Genomic DNA, 17,153 nt, shown 5'->3' on the forward strand with positions numbered 1-17,153 from the left:
AAAAAAAAATAAGCCAGACATGAATTCAAAGCACAATATATAATTTAACTCCGCTCTTCCTCTCTTACACAAAGTGTAAGAATTTGCAACCGTTTCAGAAAGAGGACCGCATCACTTAAAACTTAAGAAATCAGCAAAGTGCAGCTCTCTCAAAAGCGCTAAAGACATCCTTAAGAAATGCAGAGACAGAGTACAGCAAGGTTATTTGTGTCTGGTATTTTTTCTAACTCCATATGTGGTCCTTCTGTTTGGGATTAGGAATATTCACATGACTCTTTAATCTGATCCCTAATAGATGGGGGTGACGTGGATGCCCCAGGGTGATATTAGACTATGTAGCCAACCCAAAATGAGTCCTCCTGCACATAAGCTGCTTCAATTTCACACAACTGTATCCCCAACTAACCAACTACCCCCTGAAATTGTTTCACACTTTGAAATATATAAAACATCATTGTTAAAACCTTGAAAAACCATGAATTGTACGCACAGCTCAGCAAGTATTAACACAAGAGTAATAATGTTGCACATATCTTCCCCTGAGAGGGCCTTACTACATTCGTACATTTAGTCACTGGTCAGGTAGAACTACTCATGGGCTCTTACATTGGAATTTGGTGTGAGGTGTGAATATATCACGTGTGGGGTGTTGTCTGCAAGTCCCCCACATCTGCCGCTTCAGTCGTTGTGTGCGAACCAGCGTTCCATGTCAAGAACGTTATCTATATATTGCGGGGTCTAGAGGAGGGTGGCATCAATTCCCAAAATGTGCTCAATTGTGCGTGCCCGTATGTGATGTCTCTAACCCAATCTTTAATGGAAGGTACCCGCCGTCTGCCCCAGTGGACAGCGACCTGTCGCTTTGCAAACAGTAGGAGAGCGTGCAGTTTACGCAACTTGGGTGGCGTGTCCCTTACGTATCCTAATAGGCCAAGTGTAGGGGACTGGGCAAGAGACACCCCCAAGATGTTATTCACTGACTCGAAGATCTATTATCTTGGGACAGTGCCATGCGAGGTGAAGGAACGAAGCTGCGGCATAGCCACATCTCCAACAGTTATCCTCGTCTCGAATGCCCATATGGCGGAGGCACACTGGAGTTCTGTAGTATCTATGCAAATATTTGAAGTGGATCAATCCCAAGTTGCTGGTTATCTGCCAGTGACTACGGAGCGGGAGCAGTGTGGTGGCATTGGGGTGAGCACCTGGCTGAGTAACCAAAACATTTTTTTTAAAACTACACTGCAAACTGCCATGGACTTCCAGTCCCATAATGCTTGCCATGCGCTCACCTGAGCATGCATGTAATTAGAAATAAAAGAAGGGCATATTCTGGAACTCCGTCTCGCTGGTGCTTTGTAGAGCTGAACCCTTTGATGAAGAGCGCCTGCTCGAAACGCGTGGGCGATGAGATGCACACTGCCTACTCTCCCCGAATCTACGCTTACCTCCTGTGTGTGCGGCTTACCTGGGGGCACCCTTTTCTTCATAAATACTGCGGCCGGCCCGGTTGCGAGCCGCACTGCCGCTGATGGAGCGGCTCCGTTCCTGGTGATCTGCCGGTGACTACGGAGCGGGAGCAGTGTGGTGGCATTGGGGTGAGCACCTGGCTGAGTAACCAGCACATTTTTTTAAAAACTACACAGCAAACTGCCATGGACTTCCAGTCCCATAATGCTTGCCATACGCTCACCTGAGCTTACATGTAATTAGAAATAAAAGAAGGGCATTTTCTTGAACTACGTCTCGCTGGTGGTTTGTAGAGCTGAACCCTTTGATGAAGAGCGCCTGCTCGAAATGCGTAGGGGATGCGATGGACTCTGCCTACTCTCCCTGAATCTACGCTTATCTCCTGTGTGTGCGGCTTACCTGGGGCACCCTTTTCTTCATAAATACTGCCGCCAGCCAGGTCGCGAGCTGCACTGCCGCTGATGAAGTGGTTCCGTTGCTGGTGATCTGCCGGTGACTACGGAGCGCGAGCATTGGCATTGGGCTGAGCACCTGGCTGAGTAACCAGAACATTTTTTTAAAACTACACTGCAAACTGCCATGGACTTCCAGTCCCATAATGCTTGCCATACGCTCACCTGCGCGTGCATATAGTTAGAAATAAAAGAAGGGCATATTCTGGAACTCCATCTCGCGGGTAGTTTGTAGAGCTAAACCCTTTGATGAAGAGCGCCTGCTCGGGATGCGATGGAATCTGCCTTTTCTCCCTGAATCTACGCTTACCTCCTGCGTGTGCGGCTTACCTGGGGGCACCCTTTTCTTCATATTTATATATATAAATATAAATATATATATATTTATATATATATATATATATATATATATATATATATATATATATATATATATATATTTTATATTTTTTCACTGAAAAAAACCATACGTTTTCAGCCACGTTATAGTTAGGAATTAGCATTTTAAAAAACTTAGAAATTCACTGAAAGAACTATAGGTTTCAGCCACGTTATAGTTAGGAATTAGCATTTAAAAAACCTTTGAAATTCACTGAAAAAGCAATAGGTTTCACACATGTTATAGCTAGCTGGATATTTCACTCATACAAAACCATAGAAATTCCCCGGTTATAGTTAGTATAGCTAACTATAACTTGCGTTCCCGCAATGCACTGCTGATGACGTCACATATTACATCACTCATGACATGGTCAGTGACATCACTCATGACATCCATACTGAAGGTTCCTGGTGGGCTAGTTGGCCCCCAGGGACCCCCAGTATTCAAGGGGAATTAGTTCCTCCTCTGCAAACGCGCCCAGAGGTGCAATGAGGGGGCGTGGCCTCCTCCCCGATCCCATTTTTTTAAAATTTACTTTTAAGAAGGGGGGCTGTGTAGCCCCTCTTCTTTTTCTTTTTTTTTGGCCCTGGGGACCCCATCCCCCAGGGCCTGCCCACCTATTTTTTTTTTTTATTTGGGGAAGGGGGCAGAGTGGCCCCCCTCCCGAGGCCTTTTTCGGCCTGAGGACCCCATCCCACGGGGCATGGCGTTTAAATAAAAAAAAAGATCTTTTGGAGGGGGGCTGCCTTGCCCCCCTCCTGTGGACTTTTATGGCCCCGGGGACCCCATCCCCCGGGGCAGTTTTAACATTTATTTATTTATTTATTTTTTTGTGGAGGAGGGCCGCCTGGCCGCCCTTCCGGGCCACTACTAGCCGTCGGGGACCCCATCTCCCGGGGCTGGCCCACCTCGTTGGGGGCTGTGGGGGGGTCCCCAATCCCCCCCACGGTCCCAGCCAGCTCCCCGCATCCTGGAGGAGCCAGCATTGCTTTTCCACATGGGGAGCAGCTAACATGCTGCTCCCCATGTGGAAAAGCAATCTGCTTTCCTATTTGGAAGAGAGAGCAGGAATATAGGAAAGCATTTTGCAGTGACAGGGCGGGAGCCGCGAGGCTCCCGCCCTGTCATTGTAAACGGCAGTGTCCCGGGGGTGAGCACCCAGGGACACTGCAGGGGGTGGCGGTCCCCAGGGCCTACAGAAGGCTCCAGAAGGCCTACAGAAGGCCCCAGGGAATTTCAAGCCCCGGGGATGGCGGCCCCCGGGGCTGGGGGGGCCTGAGAGTCCCCCACCCAATTTCATTAAGCCCTGGGGGGTGGTGGTCCCCGGGGCTGGGGGGGCCTCAAAGCCCCCCCTTACATAATTATGCAAAGCCCCGGGGGTGGCGGGCCCCGGGGGTGGCGGTCCCCGGGGCCCCTTTGGGTCCCCCAATATCATTTATTCATTGCCCCCCCCCGGGGGCTTAAAAAAACAAAACAAAAAAGAATTTTAATCGGCAGGATGCGCGCATCCTCCAGTTTTTTTTTTATTTAGTTTTTTGGGCCTTGGGTCAGGGTGTTTCTACCCTGCCCCCTTCTCGCGTTTTGTGAGGTTTTATTTTAGGTTTCTTGTGCCTCGGTTCTACCGAGACACAAGATGGCTGCCAACACTTCCTGGTTTGGAGTGTTGACAGCCAATTAGCATGCAGCTCATGCGGATATGCGTACCCTACGCGCCCATAGATATATCTATGATTTTACTTTTGATTTTCTCAGAAACTACTGCAAGGATTTACACCATTTAACAAAAAGTGTGATCTGTGAAGCAAACTCTACCTTTTTGCCAAATTTGGTGTAATTCCGTTCAGCAGTAGCCAAGCTTAAAGGTCCCTATGGAAAATTGCATTGGGAAAACACGTTTTGGGACCCCCCTTTTTTCTCTGCCCCCTCTCGACGAATCACCCTGAAACTTTCAGGATAGGAGCAGAGCGGGCCATCTTCTTGGAGAATTTCGCGAAGATTCGTCAACCGGCGCCAAAGTTATTCCAAATAGAATGTTGCGGATTTCCTATGAAAACTAGGTCCTAACTATAACTACCTACTGGCAACCGCCAGTAGGCAGTTATAGTTACATATATACATACACATACACAGGGATTGCTTGAAATATCTTACAAGTGTAATTTCACATTGGGAGAAGCTAGAGATTTGGAGTTTGGAGTCTCAGAACTCACAATTTAAAAATACATATTTTAGTAAAGTTGGTTTTTGAATTGCATGTTTGAAAATGGCACTTTTAGAAAGAGTATAAAGGCAACAAGGGAACCCTTAAGGTAATCAAGGACCTAGGGTAGACACGTTTTCCTATAGCACAAATTGTTGTCTATAATTTGCATCTTACTAGTATATTTTACTAAATTAAGGACCATTGTTGCTTACATAGACTTTTAGAAAGAGGACATTTTCTTGTTTAACCATTCTGTGCTTCTGCCTGTCTGGAGAATCCACATCTGGGTTAGAGTGACAGTTGGGCTCTTGTGCATTCACTCGAGACAGTGACAAAGGGAGCTGAGGTGTGCCTTGCATATTCTGATGGGCCTTCCTAAGCTAGAGTGATGGGGGAGTTGTCATTGAAACCTGAATAGGGCTGAGCCTGTCCTCAAACAAAGATGTCTCCACCCCCCTGTAGTGTGTCTGGAGTCAGGGCTGGCAAAGGCAGGGTCTTGTTTACTACAAATACTTTCCTTTGACATTTGCCTACTTCAAAGAAAGAAACTGGTATAGGTACTAGAGCTGTGACACCATAACTTTAGAACACTTCTGGATTGAGGACATTCTGCCAGGAAGACGAGCTGTGTTGCTGTCAGGAGGGACTACGACTTTGCTGGTTGCTTTGCTGTGTTGGCCTGCTGCCTGCTGTTTCTGACTGCGGCAGTAAAAGGACTGGACTTTGCTTTCTACAGCCTGCTTTCCAAGTTTGTCCAAGAGCTCGAGCTGAGCTTGCCTCCTGTTGTACGCATATTGCTACCAGCACTGGAACTCTCCTGCTTTGAGTCCTGCATTGCCAATTGGTGCCAAAACCAGTCCTGGGCCCTTGGAACTAAGTTGTTGTGCTGTAACCTCCAGAAAAGCAGACCCTATACAGTCCCCGACGCTGCTATCTGCACCGAAGCCATGGTCACCGCTCATGAGGAGTACGATGCATCGACTGACGATATCGCAGCCCCGGCCTCACCAACCACATCGCTTCAAGCCATCATTGCTGCAGCTGCCTGCACCAAAGCGGAGAGTTCAACTTGTGAAGAACATGACACATCACCTCGACGACATCGCAGCCTCTGGTGAACCAACAAAAGTGTCATCAACTCTGACCTCGTCTCTGACGCCGCTGCCTGTACCATGGCTGAGGGCACTGCTTGTGAAGAGTACAATGCATTGCCCCGTCTCACTTTGCAGACACGGTGCTGCCGATGCCAGAGCTCAGCACTGACCCCACACCACTGCCTGCACCAAGGCCGTGGTCACCACTCGCGAAGAGCACAACACATCAACCGCGACGACATCGCAGCCCCCAGCCCCATAGACGCCAGCGCTTCTGACCTCAAAATTGTGGAGCTCGATCCCTAGCATGTTTGACTCTAAGGCCTTAATGACTTGCCCGGCTTTCAGAACTGCGTGCCAACGCCTCATCTTCGGGTTTCACTGCAAGGTCCCAGAGGCCTCTTCACTTCCAAAAGAAGTGTTTTGCGGGTCTGTCTGATGACGTATCACTGAAGTGTTGGATTTCTGTTGTTCATGGTGCGGCGAAAGCCCCGTTGGAACTACAGACTTCATGGAACTGTATTTTTAAGTCAACTCTTACAAAATTCATACCTTTACTTGTGTATGTTGAATATTTAGCGTTATTGTCTCGGTTTACTCAGATAAATATTGGCTTTTTTTGTAAACTGGTGTGGAGTTCTTTTGTAGTGTTTTCACAGTATTACTGTGTGTGTGTGTGTACAAATACTTCACACATTGCAACTGAGATAAACCTAACTGCTTGTGTCAAAAGCTGCCAAGGGGGTTATCAATCAATCAATCAATCAATCAGGAAGTTGTGAAGCTCGCTGCTCATCCGTAAGGGTCTCAAGATGCGGGGGAAGGGGGATTGCAGCTCTGGTCAGTCGCAGAGCTAGGTCTTGAGGGTCTTTCTGAAGATGTGCAGAGTGAGGGTGTGTCTGATGTTGATCGGGAGCTCGTTCCAGGTCTTTGCCGAGATATAGGAGAAGGCTCTTCCACCAGTTCTGGCTCTGTGAATGCACTGGGTTAAGGCAAGGTCGGCGGATCGGAGTTTCTCTTGGGTGCGTGGAAGAAGAGTCTTTCGTTGAAATATTGAGGTCCGGTGTTGTGGAGGCATTTGTAGGTGTGGGTGAGTATCATAAAGGTTACCCTCTTCTCGACGGGGAGCCAGTGGAGGCCTCGCAGGTGTTGGGTGATGTGTTCGTATTGAGGGAAGCCAAGGATGAGTTAGTCTGAGGTGTTCTGCATTGTCTGGAGCTTGCGGAGCAGAGATTTGTTGATCCCGGCATAGAGGGCGTTTCCGTAGTCCAGTCTGCTGGTTAGGAGTGCGTGGGTGACATTCTTTCTTGATTCGGGGGGATCCATTTGAAGGTCTTGCGAAGGATACGGAGGGTGTTGAGGCAGGTGGAGGCGACAGCGTTGATCTGTCTGGTTATGGTGAGGGAGGAGTGGAGTATGATGCTGAGGTTCAGGGCGTGGTCCATGGGAGTGGGGGGCTGCCGAGGGTGGTGGGCCACCAGGTGCTGTCCCATGCAGATGGGGAGGGGCCAAGGACGAGGAGATCAGTCTTCTCAGAGTTAAGATTCAGGCAGCTGCTGCTCATCCAGGATGTGATATCCTTCATTCCTTCCTGGAAGCGGAGTTTGGTGGTTAGGGAGTCCTTAGTGAGGGAGAGGATGAGTTGGGTGTTATCGGAGTAAGATACTATGCTGAGTACATGCTGTCTGATGATGGCGGCAAGGGAGGCCATGTAGATGTTGAAGAGCGTGGGGCTGAGTGATGATCCTTGGGGTACTCTGAGGTTGATCTCTGTGGGTTCGGAGATGAAGGGCGCAAGTCTGATTCTTGGGGTGAAAAGGAGTTATTTTAGCTGTGTAGCTTACTTACTCTGACTAGAGTAAGGGTTCCTACTTGGACAGGGTGTATACCGAATGCTAACTAGAGACCCCAGTCCTAACATTACCTACTGGCGGTCGCCAGTAGGTAGTTATAGTTAGGATTGTTTTCCATAGGAAATCCGCAACATTCTATTGGGAATAACTTTGGCGCCGGTGGACGAATCTTTGCAAAGTTTTCAAAGACGATGGCCCGCTCCGCTCTGCTCCTTCCCTGAAAGTTTGGGGGGGATTTGTCAAGTGGGGGCTGAGATAAAAGGGGGGTCCCAAAACGTGTTTTCCCCATGTTAATTTCCATAGGGCGGTTGGACTCACTTTTAGGCCGTAACGGCTGAATGGATTTCCACCAAACTTGGCAAAATTGTAGGGACTGGTAGCCCGATGTGCCTTTGCTATGTCTCAAGATATGTGCTCCAGTGGATTTTGAGTAATTTAGGTTCAAAAAAATATATATATCTATATGGCCGCCCCGGTACGCGCACCGGGGTGCGCTCCAGCGCGCTACGCGAGTTCGTGAGCGGAAAGCTGATTGGCTCTCGGGTGTCTGTCAACATTCCAAACAGTCCGGAGCAGCCGCCATCTTGTGTCTCGGTAGGATCTAGACACAAGAGGTGGCAAACACAAAGGGGGAAATGACCAAAAGGGGGCAGGGTAGATCCCCCCTGACCCCCTAGGTTTGATGTGGGAGCCATAAAAGGGCTTCGCGGGGCAACATTTTTTAAAAAAAATCGATTTTCGTGGGGGGAGCGCCCGGTACGCGCACCGGGGAGCGTACCCTGGAGAAAAAAGAATGACAGTTTTTTAAAAATGTAGCATTTTTTTTATAAATTGGAGGTAGTTCTAAAAAGAACTTTTTTTTATTCTTTTTGTTGTTTTATATTTTTTTTATTGTTTTTTTGAACAGTTTTTACTTTTTTTGGCTTTTATGAACAATTTTATATTTTTTTGTAATTTTTATGGGGACAAACAAAAAACAGGGAATTGTAAACGGCTCAACTGGAGCAAAAAAAATCAAGAAAAAATGAAGGCTTCTTTTTGCACTGGTGGTTGTCTCCAGCACGGTTAATCAATTTGATGCTTTGTTCACCATAACCAAAAGAGTACTTTTTCGCAGGGTTCCCCCTGGAAAGTACAGTGCCACATATCAGACATGTCACTTTTGGCACATTGACTTTCTTTTCGCCCCTTGGGATTTAAAAAAACTCCCACACAATGTGCTCTCTCGGTTTATAAGGGGGATTGTCTTCAGGCAGGAACCTCCTCTCCTCCTCCTCCTCCTCTTCTTCTTCACCACCAATGTGGTGTTGTGGTGGTCCTTGTGGTGGTGGTGGTGGCGCAGATGCTCCTGCTGCTGCTGCTGCTACTGTAGCCATTTCTCAATGAATGGAAACAGGTCTTCCTCACTCAAAGAACAAAGTGAGAATGAGGAAAAAAGGTGGGGGCTTTCATCATTTGGAAAACAAAACAGTTCTGAACCAATGAAAAGTGTTATTTTCAGGTCACATGACCCGGGCTTTCATCATTTGGAAAACAAAACAGTTCTGAACCAATGAAAAGTGTTATTTTCAGGTCACATGACCCGACGCGCTTACGCTACGCTTACATTGCAAGAACGTATGCACTCGGGCGCTTCCGGGGGCGCTTACGCCGTGCGTCATAAGACGCATCTCGCGGCTACGCGATACGTGTCTTATGACGCACGGCGTTGCGGCTACGCGATACGTCACAATGTTGTTTTCGTTCACTGCAATAGCGCTAACGGGACGCTCATCGGTACGCGCACCGGGGTGCTCCGCCACTGCGCTTACCGGGAGCGCTCCAGGGCAAAAAAAAAAAGGAAAAAATATACTTAAAAAAAATAGTATTACATAAATATACAATATAAAATTCATTATAAAAAATATTATATTTCATAGCTATAGAGATTTGCTATTAAAAAACCTTTGAAATTCACTGGAAAAAACATAGGTTTGAGGCCCCATATATAGTTAGGAATTAGCATTTAAAAAAACCTATGAAATTCACTGAAAAAACCATAGGTTTCACACCAGTTATAGTTAGGAATTAGCATTTAAAAAACCTATTAAATTCACTGAAAAAAACATAGGTTTCACACCAGTTATAGTTAGCTGGAAATTTTACTCGCATAAAACCATTGAAATTCCCACGTTATAGTTGGTTGGACTCACTATAACTTGCGCGTGCAATGCACTGCTGATGACGTCACATATTACATCACTCATGACATGGTCAGTGACATCACTCATGACATCACTGATAACACCATCCTTGTGACAGAGTGACAGACCTCCTTTCACTGTAATGTAACCTTTGAAACACATATTCAAAAATAGAAACTAACATTTTCAAAAAAATGGAGATACCCATACCAGTTACAACAACCAATTCAGTAATTCCACCATGTAGATACACATCCACTCATTCACCAACAGTTCTATATAGTCACTCATACATATACTCACTCATCATATATAGTGATACACCTATATATCCTGTTACACAACGACAGTCATCCAAAAGTTACTCATACACATACTCACACATGCAAATAAACTATTGAACATCCATTTATTTGCATATACAGCTATACACACACTACCACCTTACTTCTAAGGAAACTTACACATATTTACTCTCTTAAACAATCACTTATAGAAACACATACTTATTTAAACAGGAACTCTTACAATCTCTTACTCTCACATATACTCACTTATATACATCAATATTAACATATACTAGATTAAAACATATGTAGTTACTGATAAAGACACTAGTGAGACAGTCATTCACTCACTAACATACACATATACACACTCATTCACCCATACAGTCCTGCACATATGCTGTCTTTAAAACACATACAAACAGAGAGTCAGTCACTCATGCATCTATGTGCTAAGTAATACCCCCACCAAACCATAGACACTCATACTGATACTAAAAAAACATCTAATAACCCATATACATACACATGTAGCTACTCACCAACCCATGCAGCCACTTATACACAAAGTGAAACACTAATACATATATTTAAATATTTAAACATTACTCACTAATATATGTATTCACTAAGATACAGTTTTTTTTATTTTTTATTATAAACTTTTATTCTCCAAACATGCACACACACAGCTTCCCGCCTACAACCCTGGGGCCGGCAGCAAACTAGGATCATGACAATACAATATGCAAGTCGTTGCTCCTGAAAGGGAGAACGGGAGAAAATGTGTCCATCTTCGCACAGCGTCATCCGTTCTAGTTGACCTAGCTTAATCACAGCAACTACAATCTTTTGCATAGACGCCAGTGCCCCAAGTCCCTACCTCCCAGTACTTCGGAAGGGTGCGCTCAACGTCTCCCAGTGTCGTATTGATAGTCTCTCGTTGTGTGCGCTTCCGACTTCGTAGTCTAAATCTAATTTTCTTAGCTCAACTTACCAACTAACCCCCCTCCCCTCCCCCCCCACTGCCTGTGCTCCTCCTTCTTTTGGGCAACTGCCTTCTCTCCGTTCTATGTCTCGTGTCTCAGTCAAATCTTCCCGCACACTCCTCATCCGTCCACTCTCTCGCTCACCTTTCACTCCCATCCCGAATATCTCCCCGTGCGTCTACTCTGTGTCCTTGGTCCTTAGTATCAGCGCTTCTTGGGCGTCCCCCCGTGTAGCCCTTTCCAGTGCCTTGTAAGTGTCTAGTCTTCGTTGCCCCCCTCGCCTTCTCGCTGCCCCTCAGTCTCCTCCTGATCCTCAACCGCGTCGCTCCTCATCGACCTGTATGTCATGTATTGGTCCCAGAAGTTCCGCGGCCTACTTACAGGGGGCAACAGTTCGCTATACAGCTGGGACTGCGTACAACTGTACAACATCTCCCTTTCCCATCCACTTTTAGTTGGCAGCGGGCCACGCATCCAACGCATCGCAATCGCTCTCCGTGCCATGAGTAAACCTATGCCAGCCAGGCGACGCGCAGCTCTAGGTACCCCTCTGGTGTGCCCCAGCAGAGCTAACGCCGGGTCCACCGGGAGTTCTATCTCTAGTACTCGCCCCAGCTCGAGAAAGACCCCTTCCCAGAAGTTGTTTATTCCTGGGCAGGACCAAGCCAGATGTAAGAAGTCCGCCACCGGCGCCCTGCAGCGTTCACATTCGGGCGTCTACCGGAGACCATATCTATGCAAACGTTCCGGAGTGTAATACACTCTCTGGAGAAATTTAAACTGCACAAGCCTATGCCTAGCATTCAGCGATACCTTTTTCGCATTTAGGCAACAATCTCTCCACATTGCGTCGCTTATCTCCGTCTGTAAGTCTCGTTGCCACGCCTGTCGGGCCTTCGAGGGTTCTTGTGCTCTGTAATTCTGCCCCATCCTATATAATCGTGCTATCATCTTGCCGCTCGATTTCGTTCTTATTACGTAAGACAGCTCCGGTATTTCTGTGGGTTCCTCCATATCCGACCCCAGCAGCTCCTGCAGAGCTGCGCGGGCTCTGTGCAGATGGAAACGATGCAGCAACGTCTCCGAGCCCTGTGGAGGAGCAACCTGTTCCCAGGCGACTACCTTCCCGTCCTTGAACAGGTCCCCTAGCGGGAGTATGCCTAGCTGGCTGAGGGCACGCGTGACCCCCTTTTCTCGCAGCGGAGGTATCCAAATGGCCCATTCAATAGGAATCAGGGGGGAATACAGCAGTGTGCAGTCACGGCTTCTGGCCAAGGAGTGCCATGCATGATTCGTAGACTTAATAGAGTCCAGAGTGCCCACACGTCGCGTGACCGGTTCAAACACCGTTGCCGCTGGCTGGAGAGGCTTCGCAAACAGCGTTTCTAGGATCACGTGAGGTATATTGCTATCCCCGTGTATCCAAGTGTGCAAGTGCGTCACTTGTGCCACCCTGTAGTACTGTTCTACGTCCGGTGCCCCCATACCGCCTTGCTCATACGGTAGTGTTAGGACTTGCCACTTAACCCTCGGTATTCACTAAGATACACTTAATAAGCCAGTTAACCAATCAATTTTGTTTTTTTTAAAACATCCATGTAAACACTTATTTAAACATTTATTCTTCCATCAACTTTTACAAATACATATATAAAACATAATTATTTTTCAGAAAGACACACATTCACTGGATGGTGTTATCAGTGATGTCACTGACCATGTCATGAGTGATGTAATATGTGACGTCATCAGCAGTGCATTGCACGCGCAAGTTATAGTGAGTCCAACTAACTATAACGTGGGAATTTCAATGGTTTTATGCGAGTACAATTTCCAGCTTAACTATAACTGGTGTGAAACCTATGGTTTTTTCAGTGAATATATATATATATATATATATATATATATATATATATATATATATTATACACACACACACACACATACAACTTTAAATGTTTTGTAAATGCTTCAGATTGGTCAGATATTATTTCATAGGCACATGCACTTCACAGCAGGACTAGGGAGCATATTTTAGAAAGGCCTTCACTTACTGTGGCACACTTCATTCTTTCTTATTTTTTCCCAAACTACTGTGAGTAGCACTTTGCCCCCATTCAAAGTGTGGCAGATACATTGGAAGTCTGATCTCTGTGGGGCTGCAGGATGCAGATGTTTCATAAAGTGTCATAATTTAAGGAATAAAAGAAAGTTAAAAGGGTGTGGAAGGATCAGAACGGGGTCTGCCTCACCCTATTTTCATGGATGCCTATGTTTTATGTTTTTACTTTTGTGTTTTGTTATTACTCAAGTAGTTAAATGTATACAATAGGAGTCTGTGCACTCTGAATATTGACACCAGAATTTCGATGTGACTGAATATTGAAGACAAAATATTGAAAATAATTGACAGATAAGTCAATTTATTTAACACCTAACTCTACATATATGTACCATATATATATATATGTGGTTATAGTTAGGCCCAAAGTTTCCATAGGAAAAGTGTTTTTTGTTTTTCCAATAACTGTTTCGCCACTTGGCAACATTTTCAAAGAACTTCCCCTCTTTGGGTCAGCTGCTGTATTGACAGTTTTGGGGTAATCCGTCAAGCGGGGGCCGAGATAAAAGGAGGGTTCAAAAACGTGTTTCCCCATGTTATGTCTATGGGGATTGTTTTTTTGTTTTTTTAACACACTTACAGACCAAACAGCTGAACAGAATTACACCAAACTTCGTTGAAAGCTAGATGTTGGTCCAGAAAGCGTGCTTTTTCTCATTTGGTGTAAATCTGTTCAGTAGTTTCAGAGATATTTAAATTTGAAAAGGATTATTATACTTACACTGTAAGCATCTGTTCTTGCCATGTAGTGCGCTAAAGATTCACATGCTTTGCATAAGTCTGTCATCTAGTGTTAGGCTCGGATGATTACAAGTTGTTTTTGTTCCAAGGCGTTTTCTTCGAGTCACAAGGCTGTGTGACTCCTCCTTTTGGTAATACTGTGAATGGTCATCAACTATCTTCAGATTGTTTTGCCATGATTAGGTGAGAATGTAAGTATGATATATATTAGCAATGTGATGTCCATGCAGTAGTATGATACAAGTATATAAGGTGTACGAACTGCAACCTACAAAGGGTTTTTGAGGAGTAGGGTTGACACATGAATCTACAACAGTAAATACCAAGAACAGATGCTTACAGGGTAAGTAATATAATACGTTCGAGGCATGTGTGCTGTAGGTAAAAATGCTTTGAAAAACCTGCAAAGCAGTCCCTCTACCTAGGCAGTGGTTTACCTGTAGGGGTTGCAGTTGTTTGAAAAACAGTTCTTAGGACCGCTTGACCAACATTGGCTTGTATGCATGCAAAGACATCCACACAATAATGTTTTAGGAAAGGGTTGGGAGTGGACCATGTTGCTGCTTTAAAAATATCGGCAATAGGATTATTCCCTAAAATAAGCCATGGAAGCTCCTATTTTCCTAGTGGAGTGAGTTTTTGGAGGAACAGGTAAAAGTCTTTCAGCTTTTGCATAACACGGTTAGAAGCATTTAACCAGCCATCTTGTAATGCCTGATTTAGAAATTGCCTTTCCCATACGAGGAGGTGCACAGGCAATAAACAATTGGTTTTGTTTTACTGAAAGATTTAGTTCTGTTGATATATGCCCTTTTGACATCTAAAATGTGTAATGCCCTTTCAGCAACAGAATCTGGTTTCAGGAAAAAAAACAGGTAAGTCAATAGAATCATTAATATGAAAATTAGAAACTACCTTTGGTAGGAGCTTAGGATTTGTTCTAAGTACTACTTTTTCTTTATGTAGTTGGAAGAAGGGTTCCTCAAGGGTTAATGCCTTAATTTCACTGACTCTTCCAAGTGAGGTAATAACAATTAAAAAGCCAAGTTTTCATGATAAGTAATGTAATTGACAAGAGTGGAGTTCTTCGAAAGGAGGACCCATGAGTCTTAACAAGTTCCATGCTGGTTCAGGTAGGAACCTAGGAGGAATGATTCTTTTAAGTTCCTCCATAAAGGATTTTAAATAATGACAAGTGCTGTCTATTTTACAAATAGGCTGCAATGGTCGCAAGGTGTAATCTATACTAACCCTGCGGTCTGTAAATGCAATAAATAATTATTGTTTGTACTTTTGCATGAAAAGGATTGATGTTTTGTTTGTGACAGAACATAACAAATCTTTTCCATTTAGCCGCATAACATTGCCTTGCGGTAGTTTGCGAGCCTCTTTAAGAATGTCCATACATTCCTGAGGTAAATTTAAGTATCCAAATTCTAAAATTTTAGGAGCCAAATTGCAAGATTAATTTCTTTGGGATTGGGATGTCTTAGTGTTCCTTGGTTATGTATGAGGAGGTCCAGGTTGAGGTGAAGCTTCTCATGTGGAACTAGAGATAGCTCCAACAGTGTTGAAAACCATGGTTGGCGAGCCCAAGTCAGAGCTATTAGTATCACGGTAAGAGATGTTGGTCTGAGTTTCCTGACCACTAATGTAAGTAGTGGGAGACAAGAAAAAGCATATGCAAATATTCCTAACCAGTTCATCCAGAGTATTGCCCTTGGACTGTTGGTGTGGATATCTGCTTGTGAAGTGTTGGCATTCTGCATTTCTTTTGTTGCAAAGATATCTATTTGCGGGAATCCCCATTTTTGAAAGTACCATGGGGTGGAGTTCTCATTCGTGGACTTGTTGCTGCGTCCTACTAAGAAAGTCTGCAATGTGATTGCTTATTTCCGGGACATGTTGTGCTAGAAGGTGAATGAATGTTGTTATGTATTGCTAATCTCCCTATTTTCTGTGCTAACAGACAATTGGAGAGTACGTCACCCCTGTTTTTGTATATAATTCATAGCTGTCATGTTGTCTGTTCGAATTAGGACAACTCTGTGTAGGTGTGGTAGGAAGGCTTTCACTGCTAGGTGAACAGCTTGCAGATCTAGGTGTTTATTATGGAGATCCTTGTGTTTGGAATCCCAAACCCCCTGAATTGTGAGGGTTTGAAGATATGCACCCCAACCTATTAGGGAAGCATCTGCTGTAAGATATATTTCTGGAACTGGGTCTTCAAATGACTGCCCCTTGGATAGATTTTGTGGATTCCACCATTGCAGAGAGTTGTGTGTGTGGCTGTCTATCAACATTAGATTGTGAAGTTGACCAAGTGACTGTGTCCATTGATGAGAGAGACATTCTTGTAGAAGTCTCATGTGTAGTATGGCATGTGTAACTATCAAAATACAAGAAGTCATCATGCCTTTAAGTCGCAGAAAGGTTTTGGATGGGATTTGACTCCCTGTTTGAATTTGTTGAATCAATGTTACTGTGCTGTGTATTCTGTCCGCATTTGGGTATGCCAATGCTGAATGTGTGTTTATCATGGCGTGAGGTACGACTGTATGGCAGCTGGTTGTAGATGGAATGTTTGTTGGTTGATCGTAAACCCTAGTTGATGTAGTAGGGTGCAGGTTTGTTAAGTATTTTGTTTGCAAATGCTGAGGCTGTTTGCTTTGATTAGCCAGTCATCTAAGTATGGAAAGACATGTATGTTTTGTCTGCACAAATGTGCTGCTACAACTGCTAGACATTTTGTGAATACTCTTGCTGCAGTGGTAACCCCAAAGAGAAGACATTGAATTGATAATTGTTCCCTTGGAATTGAAATCAGAGATATTTTCTGTGTGAGGGATGAAGAGGTATATGGAAGTAGAAGTCCTTTAGATCTGAGGCGGCCATGAAGTCTCCTTTTTGTAACAAAGGAATGATTTCTTGAAGCGTGGCCATATGGAAGTGTTCTGATATGATATAATGATTTAGTGGTCTGAGATCAAGAATCGGTCATAGCGACCCGTCTTTTTTTGGAATAAGGAAGTATCGTGAATAAACTCCTGTTCCCTGAAACTGTTTTTTGAACTGGTTCTTTTGCTCCTTTTTTTAAATGCATTTTCAAAAGAAATGAACAACATAGAGTAAGCCAAATCAGAGTATTGGTACAGCATGGACATATTATATCATTCATTTTGCAGAAAACTGTATCACAGCATTCCATAGTGCAGGGGCATACAGACATGGCAGTACATTAAAAATGTATTATGTGGCAGCGTAAAGCAAGGCATTGTCACAAAAAACGGGCTTCAGATGGCAGTTATCGATAAAAGATAGGACGTGAGTGGACCCCAGATATCCAGTGGTTTGGACTTTGTAGGCAATTCTTCCGC

At 44.7% G+C, this 17,153-nt stretch overlaps 1 protein-coding gene across 1 annotated transcript in view; it reads right to left on the minus strand.

Annotated features, from left to right (window-relative positions):
• HSD17B7 (hydroxysteroid 17-beta dehydrogenase 7) overlaps nt 1-17,153 on the minus strand; it is a 166,391-nt gene that overhangs the window by 20,073 nt on the left and 129,165 nt on the right. The window lies entirely within an intron of this gene.

This window comes from Lissotriton helveticus, chromosome 1_1, assembly GCF_964261635.1.
Source record: "Lissotriton helveticus chromosome 1_1, aLisHel1.1, whole genome shotgun sequence".
Taxonomy (NCBI): Eukaryota; Metazoa; Chordata; class Amphibia; order Caudata; family Salamandridae; genus Lissotriton; species Lissotriton helveticus.